Genomic DNA, 21,320 nt, shown 5'->3' on the forward strand with positions numbered 1-21,320 from the left:
ATTATTTAGCTTTAAGAAAAATTTGCCATGCCTCTTTAACCTTTGTTATGATGCAGTATAATTGAATATTCCTTGCTGTATTATTAGTGTGAGAAAAAAAGATGTTATCAAATTATTTTTCTATATAATTATAATTTAATGTTTTCTTTTGTAGGTTATTTAATTATATTAGATCAAATATTCATATGGTAGCATCTTCTTCTCCCAAATTCAGCTATTGTTTGGCTTATGCTTACATCAGATTCTGATTTATTATAATTTTTTCAAACTTTGCTATTTCTATTTAGCTATCCTTTAAGATATTTAAGATTAACTAGGCTAACAATGATCCTCCCTAGTAGCTCAGCTCGTATAGAATTACCTGGTTCAATTCCTGGGTTGGTAAGATCTACTGGAGAAGAGATAGGCTACCCACTCAGTATGCTGAGCTAATAACAATATAAAAAAATTACTGGTTACATCCCACCCAGAATATTCCTAACTTTTCTTTCTTTCTATTTTATTTTATTTTTTTTAATAGTAACTATCTAGTTTAGATAATGTTTTTGCAAAGCAATCCTCACCACTTTCAAACAACTGGGAGAAGAAAAGATACTAGAATTTGAAATACATAGGGAATTTGATGGCTCTAATATCTAATTAAATCATGGCTGTTTCAGTACTTACGCTGTTTATTCTAGCTTACCTAATATTCAGTTCAGTTCAGTCACTCAGTTGTGTCGACCCAAGTACTCTTGCCTCTAGTACAACACCAACTCCTGGAGTTTATTCAAACTCATGTCCATCAGGTTGGTGATGCCATCTGACCATCTCATCCTCTGTTGTCCCCTTCTCCTGCCTTCAATCTTCCCCAGCAACAGGGTCTTTTAAAGTGAGTCAGTTCTTTGCATCAGGTGGCCAAAAGTCCTGGACTTTCAGCTTCAGTATCAGTCCTTCCAATGAATATTCAAGACTGATATCCTTTAGGATTGACTGGTTTGATCTCCTTGCAATCCAAGTGACTCTCAAGAGTCTTCTCCAATGCCATAGTTCAAAAGCATCAATTCTTCAGCACTCAGCTTTCTTTATAGTCCAACTCTGACATCCATAGATGACTATTGGAAAAACCATAGCTTTGCTTAGACAGACCTTTGTTGGCAAAGTAATATCTCTGCCTTTTATTTTAGTTTTTAAATCCCAAATATTTATTATATATTAAGTATATTTTGCATCACCGTATTTGCTTCTTGTTTTTATTCACTAAAACTAAGGAATATTTTAGTCAAGTTGTTCTACTGGCTTGATCTAAGTAAGCCTCCAATAATAAAGTTGAACTACCTCCTATCCTTATAAGTTGATAGGAAATGGAATTTACTTGAATTATCAGAAACTCTTATTCAGTATGTAAGTATGAAATTGCAATATACTATTGTATGCTCAGCATACAATAGTCTATTTCTTTAAGACTGCATTTGGTAAGCAGCCAGCAAAAAGTCCTGCTAATTTTTATTCAGAAAAATAGAAAGTGTTTTATTTTTCTCTATATAAATAAAGAATAAAAGTACTGTTTTTCAAAGACACTTTAAAATCAATGTAAGAATCTATGAATGATAATACCATTATATAGCCAATAGTACACAACGATGCAAACTGAGCAAGTATATACACATATATTACGTAGTCATTTGACATTGTCAATCTTCAACCATTTTGAACTACAAAAATAATATTTTCAGATGGTTTAATGTAACAATTCTGTGAATGAAGGAAATTGCCTAAAGTGACTAGTTGATTCATATCTAACTCATGGTACTAGGTATATATTCTGGGACATCCCTGCATCCCTAATAATCAGCATATTTATCCTTTCAAATAAAGACAGAATAGCCATATTTTGTTACCACATAGCAGTTTTCTGATGTGATATTTAAAGATAGTCAACAATTATTTTATATAAAATGTGCTTAAACTCTAGAAGAAATTGTGAGGCCTTAGGAGGACTTTTGAAAAAAGTATTCTCTAACTCGAGTTGGAAGAATTAGCAAGTCAACATGAATGATCTTTCCCATCCCTGGTGGGAAATATATATATATATATAAGGAAATATATATATATATATATATATATATATATATATATATATATGGAAATATATATATATATATATTCATATTGGAAAATAATTTCCACTATCATATCAGTAATTTGTCATGTTAACACTCTTAATCACCTTGTCACAAAGCTAGTATTTCCCATCAACTCTTCATAAGATTTAAGGGAGAGAGTAATGAAAATCAGCACAGAATGAGAAAAGTTGCCAAGTTTTGTTCCACTTATAGCTCCCAAAATCTCATTATTTTTTTTTCTTCTATACCCACTAAACAAAAACAGGTATGACTTAACAGCTTATACAGTTTATCATGGATGCTATAAAATAATTTGAATTGCTTATGGCTACATATGGCACCAATTATTTTGAGACAAACTCAAAGAAAAGTGGAATTTCACGTGTCATCTTTAAAAAATCCAAAGCTCGAAAGGATCATTTGACACCACCAAGTAACTTTGTGATAATAATCAAGGGATAGAGAAGAGAGAACAAGCTGGATGCGAGACTTTATTCAAATTTTGGGTGTCACATTCTCTGGAATTTGCTAGCATTGTGTTTTACATCTAAGTGGAATTTATTTATTTTTATTTTAGTTAATGTTAGTTTAAAATAACTAATATTATTAGAACATGACAGGTAATGTGCTAATATCTTTAATCATAAAACATAGTACTTGCATGGTGCTCACCATCTATCAATTATTATTCTTAGTGCTTCATTATATTATTCTCCAGACTATCTTCACATACAGTGAAGCAGATGCTATTATTATTGTCATCTTTTAATTAGAGAAAAAGACACAGAGGTTAAAACACTGTTCTGTCTCAAGAAATCCAACTGCAGGACCCATCCTCTTCATGTCTGTCATTGAAGCCAATTTAATCTAGAACTCATCAACACTCCACATTATCTGCTCTACTATCTACCTTTTCTTCTGACCATGAAGTGGTTTTCAAAATTATACTCCTCAAGAAGACAAATCATGTCATCTAATTTAATAACCTAGTAATTAGATAAAAATGTTATCAAATGAAATTTTGCAAATTTGAGATTTTTGTACAAGCCCATGTATTAAGATAATGTTTTCTTTTCCAAATACAGTTACAGTTTAACTCGCATTGAAGACTGCAGTATATACCTTCCAGTAAAAGCTAAATTAAACCAAAAGCCAAAAGACAGTATTCTCTAAAGTGTGTCACTCTACATGTAAAATTTTGTTCCTTCACTTTAAAACTATTTGGGTTTTAGGTAATGCCAGCAGAATATGTAGTTTTCACTTAGTACAGAGATACATAACTACAGTATGGCCTATCAATATGTATACAATAGATACATGATTGCAGAGGAAATGTATGCTAATGTGGGCATATATATTACTATCTTGAAAATCAAAGTTATTGTGTGATTATGATCAGGCTTTGTGAAATCAAGTTAAATTTTCTACTCACTCAGCCTTATGTTCCTGGTAAAATCCTATAGTTTCCTTTGTTGATGGCCACCCCTTTTCTTCCCTCTTGTTATCTAGTCTTTGGATACCTTTACAAGTTCACTTTTCACCGTTCCTGGTTCCCTGCAAGGCAGCATCAAAGATCTATTTGTAGTCCCCTCAGTCTTCCTTTAGCTTATTTTTCCCTGCTTTTGGACAGAATGCTCTTTGGTTATAATGCCTTTTCTGTTTGTTGAACACATGAAATCCTAAAACTTTTAAGATACCTTGTAAAACTTTTTCCTTAAGTCCTCAAAGTTTGCTGCTTCGTTATCTTTGTAGCTGAAGATCAGGTACTTGTCAAACTGAATTGAACATGTTAAATTTGTGGCCTCCAGTTTCCTTAGATGTAAGTTGGGTCACTACAATACTACATGGGTCAGAGTCCTGTCAAGAAAGAGATTGGATAATGTAAGCAATTAAATTGTGTTTAAGGATAATTTAATAAAGTGTTCATTTATAAATGTGGGAAGACCAGAAAAATAGTGCTGTATATTGTAAGTAACAATAGGAGGTTCTGACCATCCCTATATCCCAAAGGGCTAAGGGAGGCACACTTTGTGGAATGGAATAAAAAGAAAGGGAGATTTCCAAGTGGCTCAGTGGTAAAGAAATCTGCCTGCAATGCAGGAAACCCGGGTTTGATCACCTGGTTGGGAAGATATCCTGGAGAAGGAAACCCCTCCAGTATTCTTGCCTGGAAAATCCCATGGACAGAGAAACCTGGCAGGCAACAGTCTGAGGGGTCATACAAGAATGGAACACAACTTGGTGACTAAACAAAACAACAAGATAAAAAGAGAGAGGAAGTTGTGTAGAAAAGGTTGTTTGGAAGGAGCTCTGATTTTCTGGTTGAGGGAGGTGGCCAACTGAGCAAATAAATGTCCTAAAGTTCCTCCTTCCCTCCTTCCTATTTCTGGTCAGTGCTTCCTAATGGTTAGTCTCACCCAGGAGCCAGAACTATTGATATGATTCATGCAAGCCATATCTGAGACTGAAAGTAAGTTTGTGAGGGATGAAGACACCTTTCCTACCCTACTAGGTTTTGTAAACATGAAATTAAATCATATTACATGTGATACAAGTATATGTTTTAATTTGCATAATATGCAACTTAATGTTATTCTTCAGTTGCTAAGTTAAGTCCAGCTCTTTGCACTCCCATGGACTATTAGGCTGCCAAGCCCCTCTGTCCTCCATTTCCTGGAGTTTGCTCAAATTCATGTCCATTATTAACATAATAATCACACCCAAATTATAAATTATTCCCTGCTAAGAGTACATAGTACCGACATGTGTCCAATTGTTTAAAAGAGAAACTTAGGAATCACCCTTGATTCCCATATACCTTTATTCCCCATAAATAATGTATTTAGCTTGATCATTAAAATGGGGGTCTTATCTGAGTGCCTGGATCCAAATCCTGTAAGATCGTTATTAGCCCAAGAGAAGCCTTCAAACAAATCAGAAGAAGCTTTGTTCCTTTAGGTGGTAAATAATCCATGACTTCATTAATGGAGCATGAACTAGTTTCCAGCCCCAATGAAACCACTTCTACCTGAAATGAAGGACCAGTGCAATCATACACAAAGGCCCAGAAATCATAGCTCTGTTATTTCATAACTAGTAGACTTACTTTAGCCCTTCTACAAAGGCTAAGAAATTTTCTTTTCTGTAAGTGAGGGGATAATAACAGTATCTACTTTATTGGATCTTCTTGAGGAGTAGATGGATGTGTGTAAAACTCTTAGAAAAGTTCTGGTATGCATTAAACATTATGTACATCATTTCACGTTCAAAATATGTCTCAATCTTTTGCCACATTCCCCCACCAGCACCTATGACAGCCTTTAGTTCTTGCTGGACTATAAAGATAAGTCCTTATCCATTTTCTTCTTTTAGTCTTCCCCTACTTGTAATCCTAATTCCCTACACAGAGAAATAGCATATATGCTGTTTCTATTTCACCACATATGTAATAAACATTTACTAATATTATATCCATGTTTCTAGAAAAGTTTGTTTTTAAGGTATCTTGAAAATCCCCACCCCATGTAACAAAACTCTGAATTCCATTATCTTGAAATGTGAAAGTACCTAGAGTATCCTAAGAATAAATACACATTACTGTAGGGAAGTCCAAGTATACTGCATATTTCCAGCTAGATCCTTTCCCCATGATACTTGATTCCATTTCCTCACTCCTGCTGTCTCAGGCAGCAGCGCACACTGTTTCTTCTTCAGGTTCTTACTATGATGTGTTCCTCCCCTACAGCTCCCAGTTAAAATTTCCCACTCTCCCTGTGGACTTCTACTTCACAGTTTCTCTCCCAGCTTTTCTTTTCTTTTCTTTTTTTCCATCAGGATCACTCTCTTCCATTTTTATTCCATTGCTCTGGCATTCATAGTAGCATTTCCCAACAAGGATGTGTCATTTTCATCAGCCTGAAAGATAAAATAAAACTTCCAGATCAGAGGTACCTGTAGGATTGAAAGTCTGCATTTACGAGCGATATAAAGCTTTTATGAGGCATATAAATCTACCGGGAAGATGCACCTGTGGAAACTAAGCAAGAACTCCTATTCAGAAAGCTGTAACTCTGAAGCCAAAAGCCTAAGCTAAACCAATAGAAAATGAATTTTTGGATATTGACTTTCTACAAAATGCTATAAAATATTTCTACCCAGCCAAAAGTAAATTGTTGAACTTCAGAAATCACTCAATTATTGGTATCTTCCCTCTTTCAGAAATCTCATTATTTACAAGTCCTTTTAACACTCACAAAGTCTAATTTTGATTAACACCAAGGGTCGAAGGTTATAAAGGCTCATTACAATTATATCAAGAGCTTAAGTGCATATTTAGTGCACTCTTTCCATTTATAACTGTTTTGGTTACTCTATTGCTTTTCTGATTTTGTGGTATTTCACCACATTGTAAAAACAGTTGTACTTACTTTCAGTGGTTTGACTTTGATTTTATTCTGCTACTTACTTATTGGAAAAAAATATATATAAATTTTTGTCAAGATTTACTAAAAAATGGTCTTTTGAAAATAAATTTTGCCAATATTTATAGTGGGTTCACTATATTCCAGGCACTCTTGGCCATTTTAAAGATATTAACGCTTTTCATTTGCCTGACATCTCTGGGTAATGAGCACAATTGCTTTGTCCCATTTTACCAATTAGGAAACTGAGGAACAGGGAGGTTAAGTATGTTAAGAAATTCATGCAGCTGGTAGATGGCAGAGTCAGGAATTGAAGGCAGGCACCATTCAAATGCCTGCTCTTAACTACCTTATTATTTGTATTTGTAAGTCACATTTTTATATCTGACCCCAAAGTATATACAAAGTACTAATATAGGAGAATGCTTTTACTGATATGTGGTGAAAAAAACCTCAAAATACTATTATCTGTTCTTATCTGTGAGGCAAATCTATTTTACATATATTAATAGCTGTATATGTATGCATATAGAATATTCCACTTTTTCTTAAAAAAAACACCTGCATTAATATAATCAATTTAAGACAGCATAAGTGTACACAAGTGAACTGATAATATAGCTCAAGAAGAGACAGATTAAAATGGTGAAAATCAGTCACTGATTTACTCCCTCTAATACGGTCTATCTATTTTTCTTTTGCCTATTTGTTAACTTTTGAAGATAGTATTATCATCAGTGTCTGAAAATAGAATTTTGAAAAAAAACAGTTTTTTCACTGCCAGAAGAGAAAGTTAACACTTAGAATGTTCATTGACTGGTTAGTGTCCCACCCCAGGATTATTATCTGGAATATCACAGTTACTTCCTAGAGATATGGTGTTAGATGCTCAGTCATGTCTGTCTCTTTGTGACCCCATAGTCTATAGCTTGCCAGGTTCTACTGTCCATGGAGTTCCCCAGGAAAGATTACTGGAGTGGGTAGCCATTCCCAGGAAGAGATGTGGTACCCCTAGCTATTTCTCCTTCACCAGTGTTATGTAGGAGATCAGAATTAAATTCTGTTAATTTCCTATTTTTATGATTTTTTTCTTCTCAATTGATTTTACAAAATCCAAATATATATAAATCCATATATCCATATATACCTTTTATGTGTGTGTGTGTATTGACACCAACCAAAATAAAATAAAAAGTCATATCACTGATACTGTATAAACATGTAGTTAGTGACATATTTCAGATTATAATTCAGATAATTTGCTGTCATATAATTCTCTTTTCTTTAAACTTGAGCAGCTCTTTTCATTTCAAAAGGATCTTTATTCCACAGAGGCAGTTATCAGAAATGTATATGAAAGCATACAAAGTTCAGGAGAGAGTAGGGAAAGAGGATTATCTTTCTTTGTGGCATGAATTCAGATTCCGCAGAGTTCACTGCCTGTGTAAGAGGCAACATGGCCAAGTTTGTGTGCATGGCCAGTTATTCAGCATATTTTGAGGCTCGACCTTGTTCCTGCAAAGAATGTGCTCTGAGCACACTAGAAGACTGTCTTTGCAGCATTAAGAAAGTTCTGGCAGAGGAAAAAAATGTTGTAAATGGCCATTTATGATAATTAATGTCCAAGAAATTTCCATGGTTTTCCCCATTTTTGTTCTAAAAAGTTTCCTTCTGATATCTTGGGCTGTTACCTTGGATGCTTTTCTTCTCAAAAGCCTACTGACTAGCTGCCAAAGAGAGGCTCGTTCACACCTTGCCTTTTTTCCAATGTGCTCTTCTGCTCCATAGAGATAGACAATACTTACAAAAGGAAGAGGAAAAAAACTCACACAGCACCAATATGTGCATATTGGGTGACTTTCTAAGCTGCCAGGTTGCCAGAACAAAGCCTCAGGAGGATGCCAAGATGCTATCCAATCCTTGATAAGTGAACAAAAGTACCATATCCATTAGTATCAAAAAGGTACAGAAGGTAATGTTGTTGTTGTTTTTTCCTTTTCAACAGGCAAAACTTGATTTATTTTACCTAACACATTAAAAATTGGGCTGTATGTCTATAATTTTTTCTGCCACTTTCTTTTAAGTGATTATGTTTCAAATAAAACTAAGCAACAATTAAAAGAAGAATGAAAGGCAGCATTTGCATGTGAACAAACAGGAAGTTTTCACCAGACTTTATTATTTTTCATTTTTCTTTCATTTTAGAAACATATAGATAAGTAGACTACTGCTCCAAAGTGAAAGCAGTGAAGTGTGCAACTGCCTGCCCTTGTCAGATTGATAGAGTGAAGATGTTGAACGAGATAATGGAAACTTTCTATTCTTCGAGGACTGGAATAAAGAAACCATTTCTAGTCATTCATCAGCATTGATTGCCTTTGTGCTTGCGGTACAGATCAGACCTTAGGTTTTACAAAGGGAAGCTAAAACAAGTACAGTGATCCACTTTGGGAAGTGTAGTTGGCTTCCGCTTATCATTTAGTACATAGCAGCCATAATACATGGCAACAAAACACCAATAGCATGGAGCATGGCAACAATGAAGCTAGATGTTTCTTCACTTACTCTGGTTCTCAGGCTTATGAACATTTTACTCTGGTAACTGTGGACACTAAGTGAATTTATGTTTTGTTCTTAATCATGTTTAGCTTAGAATATTTTTATTGGTTTCTTTTTTCATTATTTGTGATGATCCAATTTTGAGTTGCTTAATTTTCAGAAATAGTTTAGTGATAAATAGCTACACTAAAATGCAATTTAGTGTACATGCATGAGCCTGCATACTGTAATTCATTTTCTGTAAAGGAGGTATTGAAAATATGTAAATGATACCTTCAATAGTTTTCAGTTCTATTTTCCTTTAAACATTTACAAACTTTATATGCCACAAAATGTGTACATATTTTCACTGCACTGAATGAATATGGTACCTCATACATTTGCTTCTGAGCAATTTATATTACACAAGCAAGATGAAGTGGAGAACTGAAACAATTATCCAAATCATTCAAACCAAAGGAGCACTTTGGCCTCAATCATTTAGGCACAGAATTTCAAATCAAAGTATTTCTTTGGCTTGAATGATATGGACAATTGTCTCAGCGCTCTATTATCACAACTATAGATTTCCAATCTGATTATGGGTCTAACATAAGATGGAAAAAATAATAACATATAATTGTGTTTTGAGAACATGGCTCATTCCAAAATCATTGTGCCAGTGTTTCCTAGTCCAGACACAATCTACAGGGTCATTCATCTGAAAATGAGTGACCTCTTAAAGCCACTTGAGCACTATTTAGAACTGAGAAGTAGAAACTCCTTCCTCAGTTAGTTTGCCTCTTCAAAAATCCATTTTACTTCAAAACAAATTTTAAATATTATTTTTCTGAAATGAATACTCTTCCACAATTCAGCAGAACACAACAATCCATGTAATCACAACAATGAATATGAAAAAATGATTAAAATTAGTTTGGCATAAATATATGTGATTATACTAGGTCAATCATTTTAGTTTGATTTGATAATTTATAAATAATAAAAGCCAAAGTTTTCAGGCAATTACATTGATTATTATTATTGACACAAACATTAGAAACACTTTCCAAACCAAATCCTGTTCAATTGCTTTTTTATATCATCTTTTACTTTGGAAATTTAAGTTTTGTACAAAAGAAAATGGAAAAATCCTCAATATAACGAAACACATTTCAGAAGTGTGAAAGCTAAGACTTTCACTAAAAGTGAAAGCTAATTGCTTTCTTTGCATTTATAAATAATTGTAGGTATTTTAATGGCATACGTAAAATACACTGATTGCATAAAAGTCCCTAAGTAATAAGTAGCACTTGAAGTGGGCCTCAGAAGTCATTCACTTTGCACCATCCTGCCCACTCCAGTATTCTTGCCTGGAGAATTCCATGGACAAAAGAGTCTGGTGGGCTACAGGCCATTGGATTGCAAAGAGTTGGACGTGACTGAGTGACTAACACTTTGACTTTCACCACAAAATGCGCTTGGTCAGGATGATCCCAGGTGGTGTGCAATTTCCTGTATACTATTTTGGGCTTCCCAGGTGGTTCTAATGGTAAAGAACCTGCCTGCCAATGCAGGTAGATGTAAGGAGACAAGTGTTGGCTCCCTGGGTTGGGTAGAACCCCTGAGGGAGGGCATGGCAACCCACTCCAGTATTCTTGCCTGGAGAATCCCATAGACAGAGGAGCCTGGCGGCCTGCACTCCATGGGGTCACAAAGAGCTCAGACATGACTGAGTGACTAACACTTTCAGTTTTCCTTTTTCTTTTTTGTGGATCAGTTTACTAATCATTTTTTATCCGTTTTTTTCATTTTGCGTAACTTTTATGAATAGTTTTTCTATGTCCTTCAGTGAATATTCTAATTTTGTTTTTTATAAGTTGATATTGACTGTTTACATATTCAATCTAGTGTTTCACTTATTATGTATCTACTAACAACTGTGATAATTTGGAGGCGATATTTAAATCATTTTAAAGAAAGGATTTTTTAAGGATCACGTTATACTACTTAACATACAGAGGAACATACATGATTTGAGAAAGTAACAATGAAACATACATTACCATATGGAAAATTAGATAGCCAGTGGAAACTTACTGAATGACATAGGGAGCTCAGATCTCATGCTCTGTGAAAATTTAGAAGGATAGGATGGTCTGAGAGGTGGGAGAGATGTTCAAGAGGGAGGGAACATACTTATACCTGTGTCTGATTCATGTTGACATATGGCAGAAACCACCACATATTGTAAAGCGATTATCTTCCAGTTAAAAATAAATAAATTGAAAGCAAAAGAATAAAATAGACAAGCTTCTTTGGCAATTTAAATATCTCTTAACCATGAATTTGGTTTTAGGGCTAGAGTACTAATCCAAATTTAATTTTGATGAAATTAAGCTTCATAGATTCAAACTAGACCCAATTTATTTTTTTACTAAAATGACATATCAAGCATTTTAACCCAGTTTAACAATTCTCATTTTATTCTCATTTATTCTTATTATGTATCATAATTTCCTGTCAATACTTGAGATGGTTTTGAATCTTAATTCTGGCACCCAGCAGTCTAGAATCTTAATGATTGCATTTTTTCCGACTCTAGTCAAATATTTGATTAAATATGCTAAACCAAGGACTGATCAGATGATATTGATATGGATTCTTTATTTAATGGTATTAAAACCTATTTATTCAATGAAACTGAATTTATTATATTTCCTTGGAAAAAATCCATAATAAAATCAAGATTAATTATATATTTTATTTAAATAGTTCCCTAGTATAAAAAGTGCTTTTATGTAAAGACTCTAAATTTATTTTCACAAAACCCTGTGAATTAGGCAATATTATTCCCCTTCCAGAGTATGGAAATTGAAACTCAGAGTTAAATAGCCTATGAAAAATCATAGTTTACACATATAGAACTGTGACTGAAGCATCCTGATGTCCAGGGAATTTTCCAGTACACAAATCCCCCTCCCATTTTCCTCCTCTGAGTTATCACATCTATTTAAATAGAAAAAATAAACCCTACACAAACATTTTCAGAAAATAAAGATAAAATAAATAACATGTAAATGTGTAAAATCATATTATTTCAGAAGATTATTATTTTTCACCTTTATATTTATGTGATGTTATTATCTATATCTATATATATATAAGGATATATATACACACATGTATATTTAATATATATATGTGTAGGTGCATGTGTAGATATATAGACCTATTTACATATAGATATCTCTGCTTCTGCTTCTGCTGCTAAGTCGCTTCAGTCGTGTCCGACTCTGTGTGACCCCATAGATGGCAGCCCACCAGGTTCCCCTATCCCTGGGATTTTCCAGGCAAGAACACTGGAGTGGATTGCCATTTCCTTCTCCAATGCATGAAAGTGAAAAGTGAAAGTGAAGTCGCTCTGTAGTGTCTGACTCAGCGACCCCATGGACTGCAGCCCACCAGGCTCCTCTGCCCATGGGATTTTCCAGGCAAGAGTACTGGAGTGGGTTGCCATTGCCTTCTCCATAGATATCTCTACATATATATATATAGAGAAAGCTCTCTCTATGAATATGTATCTATTTTGTTAACCTTATCTATTATCTATCTACCTACAGTTGACCCTTGAATCGTATAGGTTCACTTATATGTGGATGATTTTAAATAAATACATACAATGGTAATACACAGTCTAAGGTTGGTTGAATCCATCGTTGTGGAACTATAATTGTCGATACAAAGGGCCTACATTAAAGATTTTTGACTGCACTCAGAGCTCTTAAACCCTCCTTGTTTGAGAATTAACTGCGTATCTGGAATCAATAATGAAACTTGATCCTTTAACTATTTACTTGGTACCATACCAAGTGACTCACATTTAATATTTTCTTCATCCTGCTCATTCATGCTATATTATTCAATTTTTGGATAGCCATAATCTTTATATTAGAATTGAGGAAAATAAGATTTGGAGGGGTAATTTTATTTTGCAATCACATAGCTAGTAAGTAGCAGTGCAGGATTTAAATTCAGATCTCCCTGACGCCAGTCTCAATGCTCTTAAACATTAGCGTATTACTGAAGTGTATTTTTCTCTAGAAGGAAACATATGTAAAATCCAGAACCTCCCCAGTGGTCCAGTGGTTAAGAATTTCCCTACCGATGCAGGGGACACACATTCAATCTCTGATCTGGTAAGACTCCACACACTGCGGGGCATATATGTCTGTGAGGCACGACAACTGAAGCCCTCAGCTCTAGAGCCCATGCTCTGCTACAGGGGAAGCCAGTGCGATGAGAAGCCCACACTCAGCAAGTAGAGAGTAGCCCCCGAGACAGGAGCCAGTGTAGAGCAATGAAAACCCAGTGTAGCCAAAAGGAAAAAAAAGAAAAGAGAGAGAGAAAGAAATCCAATCAGAATATTTCCCAGTAATGGCATCAGGATCAGGCTCTTCTAACGTGTAATGGTCATCATTTGTCCACTTTGAAAATTAGAAACTTTAGCATCTCTAATCTTTTGAACTTTATGTTTTTCTGAGATTTCAAAAAATTGAAAATAGTGTCTCTTCATTCATATCTGCAACTATTTTCTTTCTAAAAATACATAATATTGAATATAACTTTCTAGATATTTAAATGCATTCAAAATATTTATTTATTGGTATATCTGCTAGCTCTCTTGTAATATCCCCTGACTTTCAAATTTTTTTCACTCACTCCCAGTTTCAAGTTCATTCTGGTGGGGATGGATATGGAAGGAAAACAGGAGTTAAGGATTTCTATAAGCTTTCTGTTCTCTGTCATTATTAAAGCATATGCTAATGTGCCTGACTTTTCTTAGCTCCCTTTTTCTAACCATAGTTGCGAGAAAATTACAGCAGGTGTGTTTTGTTGTGTTTTAAAAGCTCAGCACAGATTTTCATATTCATTCTCTAGTCCTATCTTCTGAGTTCCACACGTGTGTTCTGTGTATTCAAAATCAACAGCAAACCTAAAATTGATTTTTAAGCTACATGCATCCTTTTTCCCAATCCAAACATACTGATTATAGGGAAATAGTGTGGAAGGAACTTCTCTTCATTTTAATGCATTTCTTCCATGTGCTATTGCTTTTCTAATGTTTTATGCCACATAATGGATAAAACACTACTTTTTCATAGTGTCCAGTTCGACTTCTCAGGCTTCCTACGTGGTGCTAGTGGTAAAGAATCCACCTGCCAACGTGGGAGACACAAGAGATTCTGGTTCGATTCCTAGGTGGGGAAAATCCCTTGGAGTAAGAAATGACAACACACTCCACTATTCTTGCCTGGTAAATCCCGTGAACACAGGAGCCTGGTGATTTACAGTTCATGGGATTGCCAAGAGCTGGACATGACAGCATACACACGTCTCCAGTTCAACTATATGGGAAAAATCTTATACTTGTTACCACTAGTGGTAAAATTATTTCTTTCCTTTCTGCTTTAGGACATATTGCACTCACCTAGTGAAATAGGCAGAAATTTTGCTTGAGCTCATTCTCCTTTGAGTCTTCTTTGGGCTTTCTTCTCAGACTATATTCCTGTAGTTCATCTAGGAACTATTGATTTTCTCCAATTAGGTTCTTTGTTGTTTTTTTTTTTTTCTTTTTACTTAATTTGTGCTAGCAGATTTCTGTAGCTTCATAGCTGACCATAAGTTCACATGCTAATGTTGAACACACATGCTAATGCTACAGCTTTTGAAAGGACTGTAGCCAGATATGCTGTAGCTAGTTCAGAATATGACAAAACTGGTTTTCTCTGCATCCTATGTCATGACTTCTCAACCAATTTTGATGTGTAGATGCCATGTATGAATTAATGAGCATTTGTTTTCTATTTATCAGGCCCACTTAAAATTCTAGTCTATGTTCTTCAGTACCTTTCACATTGCATGGGCTAATTATATTACATTTATTTTGAAGTGGAACACTATAGTGTTGTGTGAAATACCATTTTTGAGGGGATGCCAGTGATGTTTTAAACAATTGGCTCTCTGGAAAAAGTATGTGTGTGTGTCTACTTACATGATATTATTACAAATTTTATTAAAAAGAAGGATGTGTAACATAATTTTCAGAAAATGATTAAATGTATATTATTCCCTGAACCAATGCTTATGACCAATTTGTTCTCATAGAATCTGTTAATTTTTGCCTAATTCTTCAGCCCATAGCCATACCATGGTGGCACTTTATAAACAAGCAGACTTCTGCTAAAAATCGTGGCTGATATTTTCATTCATATTAATAGAAAGACATCACTGAAACAAAGAAGAGATATCTTAGAACTACAAGCGTTAGTCAATGATGTGAGTGACTTCTTGTTGACTTGGACAATGGTTTTGAATACTATAAGAACATATTCTCAATCTTTTCACGCTATTCACTATCTAACAGCTATAGAGATTTCTAAAATGTGATATGCATTATTAAATCTCCATTACTTAAGTATAGAGTTTAGACAATCAACAAAATATATGTAATGCCATGATTTATAATATTTATCAGTTTCTGTGGTTAGCTACTAAGCTGTCACCATTGAATTCTGAGTTGCAAATGTTACTTTTAATGTTTGATTTTTAATAATTTTTGTTTTTGATAAGCCAACCAAATTCCTGAAATTTTAATAATTTGCTCTCTCAAGCCAATACAAAATGTTTGTAGTATCCACTGAAATGCTTGAAATCTCAGTTTACTCAGTATTTCCCTGGCATGTTATTTAACCTCACTGAGCCACAGATTTCTTCGTTTGTGAGAACTAGATAAAACTACATAGGTAAAGCCCTTAGAACAACTTTCAGAACATGGAAAGTACTTACTAGTGGATTGTTTGGCTCCCATTTAAAAAACAAAACAAAACATAAATCTGCCTATGTAATAGTCAGAAAGACCAATATCCATATTATCTTAAATTTAATATAAGGCTTATCAAGACAACATTTAAGACTCATTGCATTATTTCAAAACATTACATAAAATGTTGTTGTTTATTCATTTTAACTTACCTGAGTTATTTACACCTCTCTGGTTGTAAGTGTACTAATAGGAATAATTTTCTTTATGAGTAACTTTGTGGATTTGTTTTCCTCAAGGCACATTTCAAGCTCTAATACCTGAGAAGATTCCAAAAAACAGAATATTATGTAGAACACTTTGAAACTTTAAATAGGAATATTAATTTCTAATCATAGCTTTCAGTTTTGTCAAACTACTTTCTTTGTATCATATAATAAATATATGTTTTGTCAACCTCCTTCGTCTACCTTCCATTATTAGGTATGAAGAGATTTTATTATTCATTCACATGTTCGAATGTAGTTGTTTCTACCTTAACAGAGCCAAAATTGCCAACTTTTCAAATAGTAACTTGTTTTCTATGCTCTAAGGTTTGAAAGAAAATAGTCTCATAGAAAGTAGTAAGCTGGCTTTCTGAATCCATAAATGGCTTCATTTTTATCAGGGTATGGTTTACTACATGTCTAGAGGTGTTTAGAAGGTTTCCTAACAATAGAAAATGGGGTTTGTGGATAAATATTCTGTAAGTAACATTTTTTTTCCTATTTCCCACTGGGTTTTTTTTTTTGTTTTTGTTTTTTTGTTTTTTTTTTTTTTTTTTTTACCTCAAAGAGATCCTAAAATTCATTTGAAAATTGAAATAAAATTGTAGAATAAGGAAATTCAAATGTATCAAACTAAAGTTAGAGATCCATATGATTATATTTCCCTTGAATGCAAAGGTAGTAATATATTTTCCTGTATATAACTAGTCCCACATATATCACCATGCCCTACCTACCTACAGCCCTCATCGTAGTTTTCTTTTTTTTTTTTTTTTTTTAATTTTAAAATCTTTAATTCTTACATGTGTTTTTTTTGTAATCTCAAAGTTGAGCTCTTCAAACTTAGAGACATTTCTCTAACCTAGAAGTCTTTAAAATTATAAATAAAAGTAAATGGATTTTAAAATGATACAAGGAAGAAAAATTAGGTTATAATTATTTAATTTGAAATATTTTTGAGCCATTCTCAGCTAACTATATAATTTATAGTATCAATAATATATAGATTCAACCTATAAGAGAAGTCTGTCAGGTAAATAGGCTGCTTTTAATAATTAGGTATCATATTGTTAAACATAGGGCATCAGTATTAATTAAAAACAATACTGGGATAATACTGGACTATAGTTTTTTAATGATTCTTCCACATCAGCTAAAGATGAAAAATATGTATCTTTTATATTAAGGATCTAGCTAAGCAAAGTCAAGACTGTAAAGTTTTAACTGCCTCTGCATATGTCTCAAAAATACCAGATATCATTTTATTAAGGTAGAAATATAGGAACAGATACTGGGCACTTCCTATTGAGCTATGTTTAATGATCTATTTTCATGACATTCCTTTGGGTAATCAGCAATTTTATTGCTTCAGTATTATAGAAGTGTCAGATTATTTTTGAAGGGGAAATAGAGGGGAAAACCAATGTTGGATCAATGACTTGACATTGCTAGTCAACTTAAAGCATAAAAACATCTATTTAAAAATCTAACTAGAAGTTCTTCATCTGTAACCAACAGCAGTGCTCTAATTATGTACAGAGTTGTCCAGTATATTAGAGAATTTCTCTTCATAAAGTAATGTGCATGGGGATTTAACATTATACTGTAGACAAAGACCAAAGTTTACTAATAACTTTAAAAAAAGTTGCAAGCAGCTATCTTTTCAGAAGTATTTTCAATAAGGTATACATATGTCCTTTTAATAATTAGGTATCATATTGTTAAACATAGGGCAACAGTATTAATTAAAAACAATACTAGGATAATACTAGACTATAGTTTTTTAATGATTCTTCCACATCAGTAAAGATGAAAAATATGTATCTTTTATATAAAAGATCTAGCTAAGCAAAGTCAAGACTACATTTTAGTCTCAATGTAGGGTGCAATTGAAAAATTAACAATTAATAAAGTTATTTTAAACAGTAAATTTCTGCACAAAGTAATATCCCTAATTCTTTGCCCATTTTTCAGTAGTACAACTCAGAAATGGTAGGTAAAATAAGGGAGCTCTTTGTAAGTAGCATCTGAAACATAGCCTAGTCTAGCTACAGTTTGAATTAAGGATTTCTCTTCTCTCTCTCTCCCCTGTTTTGCAAACGCTTGCTTACTTTTTTTTAATAGATGTTTTTTCTCTACCTCAAAAGTCACCCTCTGATCTCTCCATGTTTCATTTCCTCACATTCTTCAGATCATAACTTGAATGTTACCGACTTAGAGAAGTCTTCTTTGTCTACCATATTCCAAATTTCCAACTCTGTTTATTTCAGTTTGTTCACTTATCATTCATCATGGAATGTATTATTTTACTTTATTTATTATATCCCTCCTGGCAAGTAGAAAATGTTTCATATGGCCCGGAATTGCTAGGCACTGTCTCCTCAATGACTAGCACAATGTCTGCCACATGAAAGCTGAAAGTAAATATAAATTTATTTATTTTAATTAGAGGCTAATTGCTTTACAATATTGTAAATTTAGTTGTACGATTGTGTCCAACTCTTTGTGATCCCATGGACTATATCTTGCCAAGCTCCTCTGTCCATGGAATTCTCCAGGCAAGAATACTGGAGTGGGTTGCCATTTCCTTCTCCAGGGGATCTTATTGACCCAGGGATCAAACCCCAGTCTCCTGCATTGTAGGCAGATTCTTTACCAACTGAGCTACTAAGTCTGCCATATAATACCTTTAAAAAACTGAATCAAATGAACTAAGTATGCATGATATAAGTTGAGGAGCTCATTATTGAGCATAGACAAATACTGATCCCAACTAGAGTTTGTTTGCCATCTAAATAACAAATTTGAAATTTTCATATGTGCAGTATTAGTGATTTAAAGTATTTTTTTGAAATGGGCAGAATATATTTATCTCACCATTTAAAAGCCTTAATTCTTTTTCACTTTTTATTTTAATACAATTTTAAAGCTTACATTTCATACAGTACATTTATTACAAAATATTGACCTAGTTCTTATTAGTAATATACAGTATGCATTCATTTATACATGTATTTATTCAAAGGAAAATGAAAAAACTCCTACAGTATATTGTGTGAGTGTGTTTAGTCACTGAGTCATTTCTGTCTCTTTTGCAACCTCATGGACTGTAGTCATCCAGGCTCCTCTGTCCATGGGATTTCCCAGACAAGGATACTGGAGTGGGTTGCTGGTTCCTTCTCCAGGGGATTTTTCAACCCATAGATTTAATACATGTCCCCTACTTTGGCAGATGGATTCTTTACCACAGACATACCAGGGAAGCCCTATAGTGCATTAGACACTATGTAAATGCCATGGATACGTTGAAGCCTGCAACAAGTAAGGGAAACAGGTTTAGGACTGTTTAGACCACACACCCCAAAAATGAACTTACAGATGTTATCACTGAATCTTATTAAAATCTATAATAGGATGATCAGACTTAGTTTGGAATATCAGAGAAGAGCGCCCTGAAGAAGTGATGATTAAACTGACATCTGATCCCCCTGGTAATCATGTTTGTTTTCTTAATCTGTGAGTGTCTTTCTGTTACGTAAGTAAGTCAATTTGTATTATTTCTTTTTAGATTCCACATATAACAGATGTTGAATGGTATTTCTCCTTCTCTCCTCTGACTTCCTTCACTCAGTATGACACTCTCTATGTCCATCCATGTGGAATAGTTAGGGACTTTGGGAAGGTCACGTACACACTGCTATGTTTAAAAGGGATAACCAACAAGGAACTACTGTATAGCACAGGGAACTCTGCTCAATGTAATGTGCCAGCCTGGATGAGAGAGGGGTTGGGGGAAGAAAGGATACATGTACATATGGCTGAGTCCCTTTTCTGTTCACCTGAAACTGCCACAATATTTTTAATTAGCTATGAGTTTCTCTGATAGCTCAATTGGTAAAGAATCCACCTGCCATGCAGGAGACCTCTGTTTGATTCCTGGATTGGGAAGATCCACTGGAGAAAGGTAGGCTACCCACTCCAGTATTTTTGGGCTTCCCACTGTGGCTCAGCTGGTAAAGAATCTGCCAGCAATGTGGGAGACCTGGGTTTGATCCCTGGGTTAGGAAGAGCCCCTGAAGAAGGGAAAGGCTGCTCACTCCAGTATTCTGCCTGGAGAATTCCATGGATTGTATAGTCTGTTGGGTCTCAAAGGGTTGGACATGACTGAGCGATTTTTACTTTCTTTCACCTTCACATACATTCTATCCTATGGACTGTAGCCCACCCGGCTCCTCTTTACATGGGATTCTCCAGGCAAGAATGCTGGAGTGGGTTGCCATGCCTTCCTCCAGGGGATCTTCCTGACTCAGGGATCAAACCTGTGTCTCCTGAGTTTCCTGCATCGCAGGCAGATTCTTTAATGCTGAGCCACCAGGGAAGCCTGATCGGCTATACCCCAATACAAAATAAAAAGTTTAAGTTTAAGGAAACAAAAATGATATCATGAGACAGAATACAAATTTGAAAAAAAAAAAAAACTGACATCTGAAAATGAATTGGTTGGTATTGGCTACTAGGTAAAGAAGAAAGGACTGGAAATAGTGTGTCGGGGGAAACAAAGGTGCAAAAACTGGCAAATTGGAGCAAAATTGATAGACTGCATTCACTCCCATTAATACAGATTATTTTATTTAATTTGAAACTACTTTAGAGTCAAATGATTTTCAATAGGATTTACTTTGTGTTGCATATTTGTAACATTTATTAAACAAAATTGAACACAATGTGAAGTCTCAAAAAATGAAATAGGAAAATACTGAAAGTGTTCAAAAGGAATAATTTCTGTTAATCAAGAAGGAAATAGATGCTTCACAAATTGATACTTTTGATGGTTTACTTCAATTTTGTAAATTAATTTAATACATGATTCCTTGAATATACAATATAGACATCTCATCCAAAGAATACCACAAATGTATGATGCCTTTCAAATTTTAATACACATTTACATATATGCTCTCATTTGATATTCACAAAAATATAAAAACCAAAGGAACAGAAGCCTAGTAGGCTCAAATATTCAAATTTTATGACTCCAAGCTTATTGTCATCTTTGCCATGTTGCCAGAATTTCTGGCCATTATAAAGAAAATTAGAATTAAGGAAAATCATTAAATTATGTTATCTGAGGGATAAATTTTTTTCAAGTATTGAAGTGAAATATAAA

This window comes from Budorcas taxicolor, chromosome 1, assembly GCF_023091745.1.
Source record: "Budorcas taxicolor isolate Tak-1 chromosome 1, Takin1.1, whole genome shotgun sequence".
NCBI classification, from domain to species: domain Eukaryota; kingdom Metazoa; phylum Chordata; class Mammalia; order Artiodactyla; family Bovidae; genus Budorcas; species Budorcas taxicolor.